The sequence below is a fragment of the Rhipicephalus sanguineus genome, chromosome 1 (genome assembly GCF_013339695.2).
Source record: "Rhipicephalus sanguineus isolate Rsan-2018 chromosome 1, BIME_Rsan_1.4, whole genome shotgun sequence".
In the NCBI taxonomy this organism is placed as follows: domain Eukaryota; kingdom Metazoa; phylum Arthropoda; class Arachnida; order Ixodida; family Ixodidae; genus Rhipicephalus; species Rhipicephalus sanguineus.
In genome coordinates this window covers 217,170,348-217,184,896 of record NC_051176.1, presented here as the reverse complement: position 1 = coordinate 217,184,896, position 14,549 = coordinate 217,170,348, and the positions used below count along the sequence as shown (strand labels likewise).

The window sequence follows — 14,549 nt, the reverse complement described above, 5'->3', positions numbered from 1 at the left end:
ATTCGCGCGTAATTTGAATACTGTTGTAGACCACACGCAAAGGCAGGTACGCCTGTCCCGTGTACCTTCTTCGTCAATGCCTAGGCCGGCCTTAGTGCATAAATCTTACAGCAATTTGGAGTCAAGGGCAAACTGCTACAATGTTGGTTTTTTATACGGTTCCAAGTACCTGAAGGAGAAGCGGGGGCAAATATACTTAAGCCATTTGCAGGTGATTTGAATAAACAAATTGTGTAACACCAGCTATAGGACCGAATATAGTACAATTTCGTGCTCCACTCTTTTTATTCTTATCATGCATCGAGACTAGCGTTAACGGCGGCGCCGCAGCGTCCGAGCACGTGCGAGCCAATGCTGAAAGGCGAAAAGAATGAAAAATGTAAATGGAATGGATTGTTGGAAATGCAGCCCCACTTCTCTGAATCCTGCTGGAATCGCAGCGAAGAAAACATCGAGCGGCAGAACAGGTGTGGCCCAAGACCAAGGCGTACATGAAACAATGCAGAGAGCGGAACGTTGGCGGTCAAGCGACTTTGCACGTTGTCGGAAGTACGGGCGCGCCGAAAGCACTCCCAGGGCTGAAAATGAAAAGAACAGACGGCGTAGGCTATTGAGGAAGTCGAAAGGGAGAGTTCCGGCATGGCAAACGAGGTCTAGAAGATGTTGGCTATCTCTGGCCATTCTTGTAAATCGAAGTCCGAGAGAGTAAGGCAGCTTAAACCTTCTACAGCCAGGAACAAGAGCTACTTTAGCGCCCCGCCACGGTGGTCTAGTGGTTATGGCGCTCGACTGCTGACCCGAAGGTCGCGGGATCGAATCCCGGCCGCGGCGGCTGCATTTTCGATGGAGGCGAAAATGTTTGAGGCCCGTGTACTTAGATTTAGGTGCACGTTAAAGAACCCCAGGTGGTCGAAATTTCCGGAGCCCTCCACTACGGCGTCTCTCATAATCATATCGTGGTTTTGGGACGTTAAACCCCAGATATTATTATTAAGAGCTACTTTAGCGGCGTATAGTGCGAGAAGAGTGACTGCTTCGCGACATCTTGCGGCGAAGTATCTCTACGAAGCGCGCGCGCGCTACATGCTGTACAGCTGATACTACGCAACAAGAAGAACGGCTGCTCATTTCACTTCACCATGAACTTGATGAAATAGATAACGCCACGCGGCTAGCACACATGTCTTTTCTTCAAGTGGCATCCCATATTTTGAGGCTCTAACGAGATCATCTGTTGAGATTATCTGCCTTTTGACGCTGTTATTTACGCTCAGCCTGACAGCGCGAGGCTTCTGAAGGGCATTTGCGAACATCAGATTCATTTTTGTGTCCGGGATAATTAACGTAGCTGTTTTCTTTGTTTTGTTTTTTTTTTCAGGATCTAACAAAAAAAAAACAGTACAACTAAATAAAGACGAATAGAAAGAAAAAAACACCGAAGCAACCTCTCACTTTTATGCACCGTAGCAGTGCGGGCCGAAAAAACTCCCGCAAACCAACTCAACGTGGACCCTCCCCAACTCAAGGGTTGCATTGATTTGTCGTCGCGTTTATCGTGGGATAGCTGCTAAGCTCCTTCCATAGGCGAAGTGGCTATGGTGCTCGACTGCTGACCCGAAGGTCGCGGGATCGAATCCCGGCCGTGGTGGCCGCATTTTCGATGGAGCTCAAAATGCTTGAAGCCAATAATAATATCTGGGGTTTAACGTCCCAAAACCAAGATATGATTGTGAGAGACGCCGTAGTGGAGGACTCCGGAAATTTCGACCACCTGGGGTTCTTTAACGTGCACCTAAATCTAAGTACACGGGCCTCAGACATTTTCGCCTCCACCGAAAATGCAGCCGCCGCGGCCGGGATTCGATCCCGCGACCTTCGGGTCAGCAGCCGAGCGCCATGACCACTAGACCACCGTGGCGGGGCTGCTTGAAGCCAGTGTACTTGGATTTAGGTGCACGTTAAAGACTCCCAGCTGGTCGAAATTTCCGGAGCCCTCCACTATACCGTCCCTCATAATCATATCGTGGTTTTGGGAAGTTAAACCCGAACAATTATTATATTCCATAGGCGAGCCACGATGTGCAGCCTGGGCCGGGGCGGTTTGCCAAAGCGTCGAGCAGTCTGCAGGAACCAAGTTATCACGTACTACAGAGCAGGCTGTCGATTTGCCATATCAAGGCAAACAAAAGATAATAGCCTGGATGTCATATTTATGGGCAAAGACAGAGACTACACGGACGAAATCACTTTGATGCATATAGTGTTTGTGACCAGCGCTTCAGCAAAGCGCTAGACCACGCTGGCTTTTCCCTTTGTTTCTTTTTTGTTCGTTTCACGGTGTTTGCTTCCTTAAAAACTAGCACACCAATATCAACTGACGCACGTACGCCAACTTGTGCTCGAAGAATTCCGTATTAAAACAGCAGCTGTACGTTTAAAAATTATAACCTGGCTAATTATGTTTTTAATTAGGTAAATGTAAAACAAAAAAAGGTGCACACTTATTCGGATGGCTGTTAATAACAGACTGTGCACTGGGCGGATGCAGTCTAAACATTCCCTTCGCTTGATTATATTAATTTTTTTGTCTCATTCACTGCTAGCGCCCTGTTCGCCGATGTAACCAAGCGACAACGTGGGCAGAGAGTCGCTTGGATCCACTAGCGAAGCTCCACAAAGGATGCCATTGGAATAGATTGTTACATTGTCCCAGCGAACGAGGTTTCTCTTGGTTTAATTGGCAAGTGAGCAGCCTCTCTATAATTCCAGCGGTCTTCACGCACTTCGTGTAGTGCAATACATAGTGAGTTATTTCACGACTCTGGGTATATACCCGTATCAATAATGCATGCGAGCGCCGGAGTTGGTAACCTCGCAAGAAGCTACTCTGGACTTTTCGTGCGTTCTTTCGACTTGTTACGCGAGACTCCGTGCGTTCCTCACAGTGTTACACTGACCACCGCCCGCTGGATTCGTTCAATTAAACTGCGTGAACTTGATTACTGTCACCTGCATTTCCTAGGGCGACTAATTCTAGCCGCACCCATCATCGAACGGCTCATACCAACATACACGTTTACGAAACGGTGCCGGCTATAGCAACTTCTTGGTTTCAAACCATTCGCGTAGCCGGTCAGGTTATAACATCACCTATTCCCTATAGATCTTGTTCAATAAACGTTGTGTCCTCTCTAGGAAAGCTACAGAATTCAGCTTTCTAATGTATTAACTGCATTCACTTTTATACCGCGCTTCCTTTATGGGACCAAGGCAAGCCATCTCGTCGAAGCGATGGCTCCATTGACATTCCTTGTTCAACTATTCCTCACCATTTCATGTGACAGGACCTTCAATCGTTGCGACGATGCTGCTTTACGTATAAGACTCACTCTTGGGTGGAACACCCTGTTTCTCACACGTTCTCCCACGAATATCCAATAAAACATGTATTCGTGATTTATTATTCTTTCAAAAGTGCGGCTAAGAACGTGAAGTGTCTATTCCTTTTTAACGCGATAGCGTTAAGGAGTCCATGTCGCAGAAAAGTCGGTGAAAAGTTATCCGTAAGCCCAAAATCCCGATGGGAGCGAAGAATAAACATCTGTGTAAGAGCCGCAGTCGAACCCAGGAATTCTGTGTGGCAGTGAAGTATTCTACCACAGAGCCATATCAGTGCCTGAAATTGCTCCGTAAAAAGACCGAAGCACTTTCAAGCTTCGGCAAAACAGGCATCATGTCGGCCGAGAAGCCATGTTTACAGATGTGATATTGCGTGGCAGAAGCGTAGAACCGCGCCAGGACATCACACTTGTGAACTGCGTAACGAGGGGGTGATTTAAAGCTGTCCACCTATTAAAGAAGGCTCAGTCATAATTCGTCAGCATCATTAGAAACAGTATCAATAACGCGTGCAGCTACGAAGGTGTACGTACTGCCTTACAGACGTGCAGTGGGTACGTCGAAGCTGTAACTGCAGTGGGCTCCCTGGGAGAGTTTACAACGGCCAATGTAACACGCACAGACGTTCCTTCCCTCACAGCACGATCGAGGTGTCAAGCGAGAAGAGAAGCATGACAAGCAAATTTAGAATGCGATGCGAACGGGGCCCAATAGCGCTATCGCGTTCCACTCTAAGGGCGAAGCTTGAGAGTCCTCCAAATTTCTTTAACAGTAGGACCTCTTTATCGTTACGTTAGTCCAATAATGTTTGCGGTACCACAGAACTCCGAACTAATTACTTAAAAACACAGGCGTCACTAAATATGCGAGAAAGGTAATTACGGAGCGTACACTCTCTTTTCGCACCCTTTTATTGATGACGACTGTGATGATTGGCCACTGACGTATTTATCGCCAGGGAAAACCAATGCATTCAATCCTCGTCGTCGACAGTCCCCCAGGAGACATACTTATCGATGCCGAAGTTATTATTTAAGGAAGAGTAGCAGTCCTGATGTGTGGTTCGCGCATGTGTCATGTTGGTGCAAGCAAAATAATCACATACTTGAATGTTTACCTGCTTCTCTGATTCATCAGTTCTTGCAATTCTTCACAGTACCGATGCAGTGCGAGCACCAAGACGCCAATGACCAAGCATCGTATGATTTCCAGATACCCCACCTCCTCAGCTTTTTTCTTTTGTTATGCCATTAACGCTGCTTAGCTCGAGGTTGTACGATCAATCCAGAAGGTGGTGGCTTCATTTTGGTGGGGGCAAGTGTAAAAACGTTTGCGCTTTTATATTGACGTGCACGTTAAGGAGTACGGGGCTGTGAAATATAATCCGCAGTCAACCACCACGGTGTGCCTGGTAATCATACGGTGTGGTCTTGGCACGTGAAGTACCAGAGTTTATATATTTCTAAGGCAGCGGTAACTTGTGCAGCCTATCCTGTGTGGCCTGCCCTGTGTGGCCTATCAGGTATGTTCCACAGAATTGGGTAAATTCCACTACTCACCACTGGTCCGCAAAAAATGAAGAAGACAACAGTTAGCCCAACAAACGGGTATGTGCAACAGCAATTTGTGCGGCTCATCAGAAAATATCATCCTCATAAACGAGTATGTGCGACAGAAATTGAGTAAGTCCCATTACACACCTCTGGTCCACTAAAAAGGAAGAAGGCGTAAGCACAACATGAGGGAATGGGAAAGGCAACGGCGGCTGCGAGAAGACCCCGAAACGATGGAAGGCCTACGCCAACGACGACATGCCGGTAGATAATAATAATAATAATAATAATAATAATAATAATAATAATAATAATAATAATAATAATAATAATAATAATAACAATACTGTTTATTTTTCATCAATACGTTGATGAAAAACAGCTGTAGGTAAAAGCGAAGAGACAGCTTGGCAAGGGCCCACAGCTACCTTTGCACTGTGAGCTACCTTTGTACTGTTTCTATGAGAGCTGCGAATGCTTGGTTTAAAAGCGAGTTTCTGTCTCTGGAGTTTGGACATCCATGTCGTGTCTGTGACTGTCTGTGGTTTAACTCGAATCTCTCTGCGCTGAGAATCAACGTAGAAACAACCTAGCATCACCTATATAAAGCCTAGCAACGACCGAGAAGCAACCTAGAAAGCACCCTCATCACCTAGCTAAGGCCTAGAAACAACCGAGAAGCAATTAGATTAGTCTTCAGAATCGTCCAGTTTCGCTATGTCAAGCCTTGCGCAGCTTAGTGCAAGCTTCGACAATTTTTTTTCTTCTTGGGAAGACATTTGGTTATGAAAACACGTGTTAAATTAGGCGGCTTGAGCAGGTTATCGTCATGGCCATTGAGGTACAGCTTAGGCAAACAACACCCCGTGGATAAAACAACAACTTTTATTTTTAGGAAAATAAGCGAACGGTCTGCCAACGAAGCAATAATGTATAAGAGCTCCACTGTCAGCCAGTATGCCGTCGGTAGATGCCTTTTGTTCAGACATTTAGTGACAGCGCGTGACGCGTTAGTGTGACACGGCAAAGTAGGGCCTTGAATGAGCGCGACTCAATATATGCACGCTCAGCAGGAACGACATGCAACATAGAGCAAAAATCTGTGACTGGCCTTACTCGTGTACGTGATAACGCATACTTTTCGTACGGGTGGCCGAGCAGTATCGCGAAAAGGAAATCAACGACAAAATCCAAACAAAAAACAAATCGCTCAAGGTCCACATGAAACGCGTCATTACGTTAATGGGCTCTATCCAACAGACCTCGAACTCTGCTGTCAATGCAGCCAACGCAGCGTGAACAGTGCATTGATATGCCACTCAGAGTCATTCAGCCGTCAAAGCTTTCGTTCATTCTTATAGTTGTCGTTCCGGCCGCCTCGCGTTGTTTTGTGCTGGCAAAGGGGACTGCCAGGGCAAAGCATCCCGTCAACGCGAGGCGTCGCTCGCTCAGTAAAGCGAACACCAGCAGACGACCCGATGGTGGAGGGAAGGACGCTGCATTGGAAGAGCTCTGGCTGCTTCCCCCCAGCACCCGCGAACATGAAAAACAAATGCGACGAAGGCGTCATGCTCGGCGCTTCCCCTTTTCGTGGTTCTAAAAACGAGCGTCTGCCGCGAGCATGGATCTCCCGCTCGTCTGAGCGCCGCAGCCTCCTTGGCGTCTGGGCTGCCGATATTCGCGCTCACCCGAGCACGTAACTGCTTCTGTTGCGTTCCACCCGAGGCCTCCTGTGAGTTCTCTGCGACGAAAAGACAAGGGAACAGACACCGGAGCACGTCTTTTGTCTGCGGTTAGAGTGTCAGCTGTCCCGAAGAAGCAGCGATTCTCACCGAAGGGCAATACGTTTAGCCCATGTGGAATGAACGCACCGTGTGGATGCCCCGTTCCGTCGGCGAAAAGAAGAACACGTGGTAACATTGTGGTCCGCACGGGAATTTTTCTTTATTTAGCCTCAGAATTAGAGCAATAATTCTTTTTCTATTTTCCTAAATCATAATTGAATATCGTTCTATAGATATAAGTGCTGGCATGTCTGAAGCTGCGCGAGGGTAAGGAAAGGTATCTATTTCCTACTGCATTCTCTATACCGTATACTTTAATCTACTTCATATTTGTAAATAAGACCCGCCACAGTGGTCCAGTGGTTACGGTGCTCGACTGCCGAACCGAAGGTCGCGGGATCGAATCCGTGCCGCGGCGGCCGCATTTCGAGGGAGGCGAAATGCTAGACGCCTGCGTGCTTAGGTGTAAGTGCACGTTAAAGAACACCAGATGGTGAAAATATCCGCAGCCCTCCATCACGGCGTCCCTCATAACCATATCGTGGTTTTGGCACGTAAAACCCCAACAGTTATATCTAACTTTATAAATAAGAGAACAATGTTTTCCACGTGGGAAATTAAACAAATTAAACAAGAAGTAACCAAGGAATTTTGACACGTGTATGTAATGTTAATCTTGCAGCGATTGAAAGCCGTCGCATCTTGGCGCAGTGAGCGCCTTAGTTTTACCGGAGTCTATGACGAGTATAAATAAAAAAAACTGAAGAATAAACCATGCCGCATTGCTTTTATATAGGCCGAAACGTATCACAATAACATGGTTCAAGCGATGGGGGCAAAACTGCCGTATTATTTTAATTTTTGCGGCAAAATTCTGATCAAGGCGCGAACTCCGGCAAGCCACTGCTGCCACAGTATTGTCCACTGAAGGCGACGATATCTCCATTCGTTACTGGAGCCGTGGGCAGACGCCGCCTCCTATATGCCGGCTTGACCCCAAAGGGGCACCATCTGCACCTGTTGCTCTTGTCGACAAGTTAAAAAACAGGCCTCCCAATTTAGTGCTCATTATTCGACTCAGTGTCATGCACGGTACGCTTGATTACGCTTCAGCCGCTACTGAAGGCAGTGCGAGTGCTGAGGTCTGCAGAAGGGACGGCGGATTTCAAACGGCCGCGCTTTGGGCCAGGTACTGTACACAAGAGAGGCGAAAAAGACGACAAGAAAAAGCAAAAGCCAACTATTTGACCGCGAAACGAGCATCACCTGCTGCTCTACGACACTACTGATAGTCATCAACGAAAGCTGTGCACTGCTGCATAACCGGTGCATGGAATGCGAGTTTGCCGGTGGGCGACAGGCCACGCACCTGTGCAAGCATCGCTCGCAGAGACGCGTAGCCCGGCCCCGCTCGCACACTCACCTGCGGCGCAAATCAAGGGGTGGCTTGTGGCAGGAAAAACGTAAAACGCCGGCGTGCGCGGGGACGCTCCTTTGACGCTCGTGCGACAAGTGTCGGCGTGGACGCAGCAGCTGTGGCTGAGGCGCTCTCACTGGCTGCCACGCCCGCGTGGCAAGACCCCGGCGAAAACGGTCGGCCGCTCCAGCAGTAGTGCCTGCCGCCAAGCCAGCTCGCCCGGAGGGGCCCTCCCCCTTTTGCAGGATGTGCGAAGCTGGCACGGAAACAACTGCCAGCGCACAAAACAACAGCAAAGCATCACAGCGGCGGCGGAGCGAGATACGAGGAGAGTGAGAGGAGGAAGGCCGTGCGCATAGAGGATAGACAAAAAGGAAAGGAGTCGAGAGAAAACTTGCGTTACCAGTTGGAGGAAGTTATAGTACGCAAGATGGCAGCACTGAGCCGGCCGTAGCAGTGGCTGCCGCCCTTTCGTTGACCCCCGGTTTCAACGTTCAACTCTTGATAGCGGGAGCACATATGAATTGCCGACTCTTACACAGAGGAGGAGAGGGCCGGGGAGTTAGTAAACAGTCGCGATATTCTCTGGGCGTACGTATCGCTAAACATCCGCTCAAATGTGACGAACGATGCCCAGGGAGGATGTGCGCCCTGTGAATTTTGGTTGTACAAGTTTTTACGCAGAGCAACCGGTGTTTGAAGTTCGTCCACTTTTAGCGACAGATATGGCGATTCACACTGCGTTTATACAACCAGTGCGCGCGAGCGTTTTCGCGACTGTAATGTCTGTAAACCACTCACCACCTTCACAGCGCCACTTCAGTGCCGTCAAGATAAATGGACCACATTTTCCCGTGCTAACGTTTTATCACTTCGATCGCCGCGACTACAAGATCACTGCAATCGTAATATTAGTTTTTTTTAATCACAATTACGCAAGTATGTGGTCTATTGTATATGTTATATTAGTAAGCTGCATAAATATTATATTCAGAAGCAGGAGAGTTTCCCAATGACTACGTTTCCGTCAATGCATGTGGCTAGCCATACCTATCTTATTTTTTCATTGTTTTCTTTTCTCTCTTTTAGCAAGAATGACGGAGGCCCCTTTTGCACCGCAGCAGCAATTTGCAATGAACACTTCATTTTTTTTTTTTGCCTGAAGCACCATTCGCTGACATACCAAGCATGAAACGCGTGACTGATCATTTTGTAATTCCTATGATTTAGGGCTGCGTTAATTAGTGCTGTTTCTCATTAGCGAATGAGGAAAATCTCGAGATGACAGTTACTTCTATGCAGCAATTAGTTTTTCTCGCCTTGCTGTATTACCTATACGTTGTCTATGCGGTAAACACATTTTTTTTATTATATTGATGAAGCAGCGCCGGACACGATTATGTCATAGCGTGACGGCAACAAAGACATAATATACACCTTCGAACGTTGCGCCTCAATTTTTCTTTATCCAGTGCGTTTTCAAAGCTTAAAGCGCTTTGAAATGAACCGGCATGTAAAAACTCCTAAGTTTGCTCTTGAAGAAGCAATACAGAATATTTGAGTTTGAACGTCTACATGTGAACTGACTTTTCCCATTTGAACTTGTGATACAACACTTGTGTACATATGAACCTATTAGACGTGTATTATCTGCCATGTGATGTTTGACTGTGCGTATTTTCACATCGTGTGTTCTACTGTATTGCATTTTGTGCCCTTATTATTTTTCTTACTACATATTTTGTCTGCTAAGCAAAGAGTAGCCGGTGCCACCATAATGGCACCAACCTCTCCTACTTCATCATTTCAATAAAAACAAACTGCATCAGCAAAAATAACAAAGCTGGGTTTCATAAATTTGGAGAGCAGAGGCGGTTAATTACTTATGTTCATGTGGTTAGAGTGACTTCATGTCTTACAGCACGAAAACACGATCAATATATTCTTGCACAATAACATTGCTTGGATAAATACGTAAGGAAACTTGTCCTGTCATGTCATTAGCCCATGCTGCTTAAAACATAAATGAAAAATTCGTAAACAGGGGGTGTGTGCTGGAGCCGACGCTTCGACAAGCGGACTTAGCTTCTTCAAGGCTGCAACTCTTGTTCAAGGCTACAGCTTCAGTTGCAGCCTTGAAGAAGACAAGTCCGCTTGTCGAAACGTCGGCTCCAGCACGCACACCCTGTTTACGAATCTTTCATCGCAAGCTTCCATCCTCGCCTTCCTGCCTTTTTTTGGATTAAAACATAAATTAATTTTAGCCGTCATCATAGAGACTGCAGAACTGGCAAAAAAATTTTTTTTTCGTTTATTCTCAGTTCACGGAAACCTTGAAAACCGTTTAAGTTCTCATTTCGGCGGGCTGTGATTAAAAGTGTCTGATAAGTGTTGTCACATGGGCAAGAAATATTTTTCCCAAACTCGAGAGTAAGCAATAAAAATATTAAAAACATCAACTAAAGCATGTTTTTAATTAAGAAGCACGTGTTTAGTACAGAGTGTTAAGGTGGCTGCTGCACTTATTTGACATATAAGCCGATAGATGTCAAGCAAAATCTTCAGTAATTTACTTACTATGTTTAGTTTCCATGTTTTTTTTTTTCAACAAATAAGGTCTAAGGCTGTCATGTAAAAACATTAAAAGTTTTGATTCAGGTAAATTACGAAAACTCTCGTGCACTTATATTAGTACGTACGTTACAAACGACCCGAAATGGTGGAAATTAATCTGGAGTTCCTTACTACGACGTGCCTCATGAAGATGTCGTGGTTCTGGCACGCAAACCCCATAATTTATTTTCTTAACATTAAAAGCGGAAAACAACTGAAGCACTAGTATCTCGGGATTCACCAGTACGGCGGTTACCACAGCACAGATTAGCCTCTCATTACGACACTGGACTGTTTGGTTAATATTTTTCGACTCATGCGTCTGGTCGCCACCGAACCAGCACGACACACACACATACACACCAGAACAGCAACACACATGCACGCACAAACAAGGCAGTCCTGTTGAGGTGTGTGGGGCACACAGACACCGAAGCGAAAAATAGTGCATGGTGATTGCCAGTTATGATAACTGGGCCGGCTGTTGCCCCATTGTCACAATACTCGGCAAAAGCGCTACCGTTTCAGGCGTTGAAAAATGTCGCACTGGCGCAGCACTGTGGAAATTCAGATTCTTTTATGAAATCGTAATGACACATCGCGTGTAACGATACGCTTCACGAAAAAAACAAAACAAGAAAAAACGACACCCTTGCAGAATACTTTTGCACATCATGTGCTCCTCTTCCTAATACAGTACAGCCAAAACCGACCATTCTGAACTCGGATAAATTCAATTATTCTTTGTATCGAACTACTCCAAGACGTTGGATTTCCCTATTAATGAGTTGGCTTTTTCTCGCGGAAGGGGTCTTTCCCGACTGTATTTGGGAGAGCAAGTGGTGTGATTTGGAGGGCGTAGTGTGGAGCAAGTAGAAAATACCGCTTGCCATCGCGTGTTTTCTCCCATGATTCATCGTCGTCGCGCCCCGGGCGGCTCGTCGTGCGTAGTCGCCGTTCGCTTCTCCGCGATTATCCCCTCCCTTTATTAACGCCATGACTGCTGTGAAACGGAAGAACCTGCTGTTGTACGCGAATCCGGCGATAAGCAACACAGTCGAACGTGGAGAAGTCCGACGTCCCCTATGCGTACAGCGTCCCAACAAGCACACTGATTACAATATTGGCTGACATTGGGGCCAAGCCGGACTAGAGGTTTCCGGGCGCCCGACGGGGGGTTGAATATATATTACGGTTGATATATATATAAACCGTAATTATAACATCCGGTTTGCTACCTTACACTAAGGTTAGGGGGAGGGGGAAAGAACGATGCAAAGAAGAGCGGAGAGACAAGCAGGCGAGCGAAAAAGAAAAGGAAGGTGCGGAGCAGGAGTACTATAGCCTATACAATAGGCCACACTACCCCGCATAAAGTTCAATAAGGCCTTAGTTGATTTCCGGTGCGACGACAGTTCGGAACGGCATTCTAGTACAGTCTGTCCCGACAGGGTTCTGTCGTCAAGGCGGGACAATACAGCAGCTAGGGGCTGTCTGTGCGCGCTGTAGCGAGGACAGCGACAAAGAACGCGCTCTATAGTTTTCTTCGCAGTTTACATCACAACACTATATTCTCGCGTATAAGCTACCCCCGCGTATAACCCTGATCCCCAACTACAAACCGTAGAAGAAAAAAAAAAGAAAAGAAAAACGCGTATCGCTGTGATGTCGACTTCCTTGCATTATCTTTAAGCGTTGCCGTAAAGCCAACTTGCGCACCAAAATTAGCATCGAAAATTTGGCAAATTCTCAGTAAGTTTTATATGTAATTATACGATATATCGAACGAATGCCCTTTCTTGCGGGTTCGATATATGCGAGTTTTTTGCGAGTTCGGTATATGTGGGCTTAATAATAATAATATCTGGGGCTTAACGTCCCAAAACCAAGATATGATTATGAGAGACGCCGTAGTGGAGGGCTCCGGAAATTTCGACCACCTGGGGTTCTTTAACGTGCACCCAAATCTAAGTACACGGGCCTCAAACATTTTCGCTCCATCGAAAATGCAGCCGCCGCGGCCGGGATTCGATCCCGCGACCTTCGGGTCAGCAGTCGAGCGCCATAACCACTAGACCACCGTGACGGGGCGGTATATGTGGGCTTGACTATTCCTAAACGGGGTCTTTAAGGAAATACAGTGACGCGATGTCACTGGTCTATTTATTGGATTAGTCGCCCCAATTAAGCAATTTTGTATATAAGAAGCAACCTTTACAAAGTAAAACTTGCCATCGAGTTTTTTTTTTTTTTTTTTTTGGGGGGGGGGGGGGCATCAGCGTCGCTCAGGCCTCTCCTCATGCCTATGGACTAATTTTCCACTTTTCGAACTAGTATTGCTTGCACACTATCGCCTATATGGGTGATAGTGGGATAGTCCTCAGGAGCACTAATTAACACGGTAGAAAACCTGCGAATGCTTCAGGAAAACGTTTGTGCGAGTCGCCCCTGGTCCACAATGTACGCGGGGGGCAGTCAGCGGAAAATTTATTTCGTTTGAATAATTTGATCCGTAGCTTTATCTGATCTTGCCATTTCATTGCCATTTCAGGTGCTGCAGTTACTGCTGATAGCTGCCTTTATTTCGCATTCTACTAAGTACGTCTGTCGTTTGAGGCCCGTATACTTACATTTTGGTGCACGTTAAAGAACCCCAGGTGGTCGAAATTTCCGGAGCCCTCCACTACGGCGTCTCTCATAATCATATCGAGGTCTTGGGACGTTAAACCCCAGATATTATTATTAAGTACGTCTGTCAGAGGTGCAAGCGGCGCGCAGACACTTTGCTTACATAACGTCAAGCAAGCCAAGTGAATGCATTATCGTGCCCCGCTCACTGAGTGTTGTGCGCACGCCCACTAATGTTCCTGCTCGGCAAATGTGTGTGTGTGTAACGTGCTGTGATGCAGTGCCTAAGCGGAGCCTACAATAGACGTCAAGCTAAAGCTGCCTAATTACAGAATCCACCGGAACCCAACATGCCGGATGCTTAATTACCGCATGCTGCTGCAGTACAGTGAAGCTCGTGGCAAGAAAAGGGCCATATAGCACCAGCCTGAATACGTTTGCGGGCCCGTCATGCGAATCCAAGTGTTGGTTGGAGGATGCGATGCTTACAGTAAGCAGACAAACACAGAAACTGCATATACAACAACGAACGTGCACATGCACACACTTGACACATGCTCGTGGAGTCTCATTAAGGCCCCTAGTTCATGCAAAAGTTAGTAGCACCTTCGCTGCGCCACTGCGGAAGCAGTGTTTCCTCACGGGCCTAGATTCTTCCGTAGATTTAGTTGAGGAGCAAATGCAAGACAGCCTTCAGAGTTCTCCTACATTAGCACAGCTCACAACGAGCGAAGGAAACAAAATGATAACAAATAAGCAGGAGGCAGGGCTGGCGTTTAGCTACTGGTGTAAGTACTGCGTCAAAGCCTGTCTTCTGCATCTTTGTTATCTTGTTTCCCGAGTCAGCCATTCTGAGTTGCGCTAACTTATGAAAATGTCACGCAATACAAACTCCCCCGGACTGTCAGATTTTTTAACCTTCAGAGACAGTCTGGGCTATCAATGTCGATTGCATTCGCATAAAACATGACACCAGTCCTTAGGAAATTTCACACTGAACACACTGGCGAGCTTAGGACGGAACGCTCAACATGAAGCTGTTGATGTTCGCCTGGCGAGGTACTCCTGCTGAATTCGATAACAAATAAAATGCCCACACACGGCACAACATGCAATATTAGAGCATCTCATTAAGACGTTATTTGTAGTTGTAAC

At 46.7% G+C, this 14,549-nt stretch overlaps 1 protein-coding gene across 1 annotated transcript in view; it reads right to left on the bottom strand.

Annotated features, from left to right (window-relative positions):
* LOC119371954 (uncharacterized) overlaps positions 1 to 8,455 on the bottom strand; it is a 35,702-nt gene extending 27,247 nt beyond the window's left edge. Inside the window, exon 1 of the mRNA XM_037642404.2 lies at positions 8,160 to 8,455. The gene's annotated coding sequence lies outside the window, so the exon portion shown is untranslated. The remainder of the gene's footprint in view (positions 1 to 8,159) is intronic.
* Between the last annotated feature and the right edge of the window lie 6,094 nt (positions 8,456 to 14,549).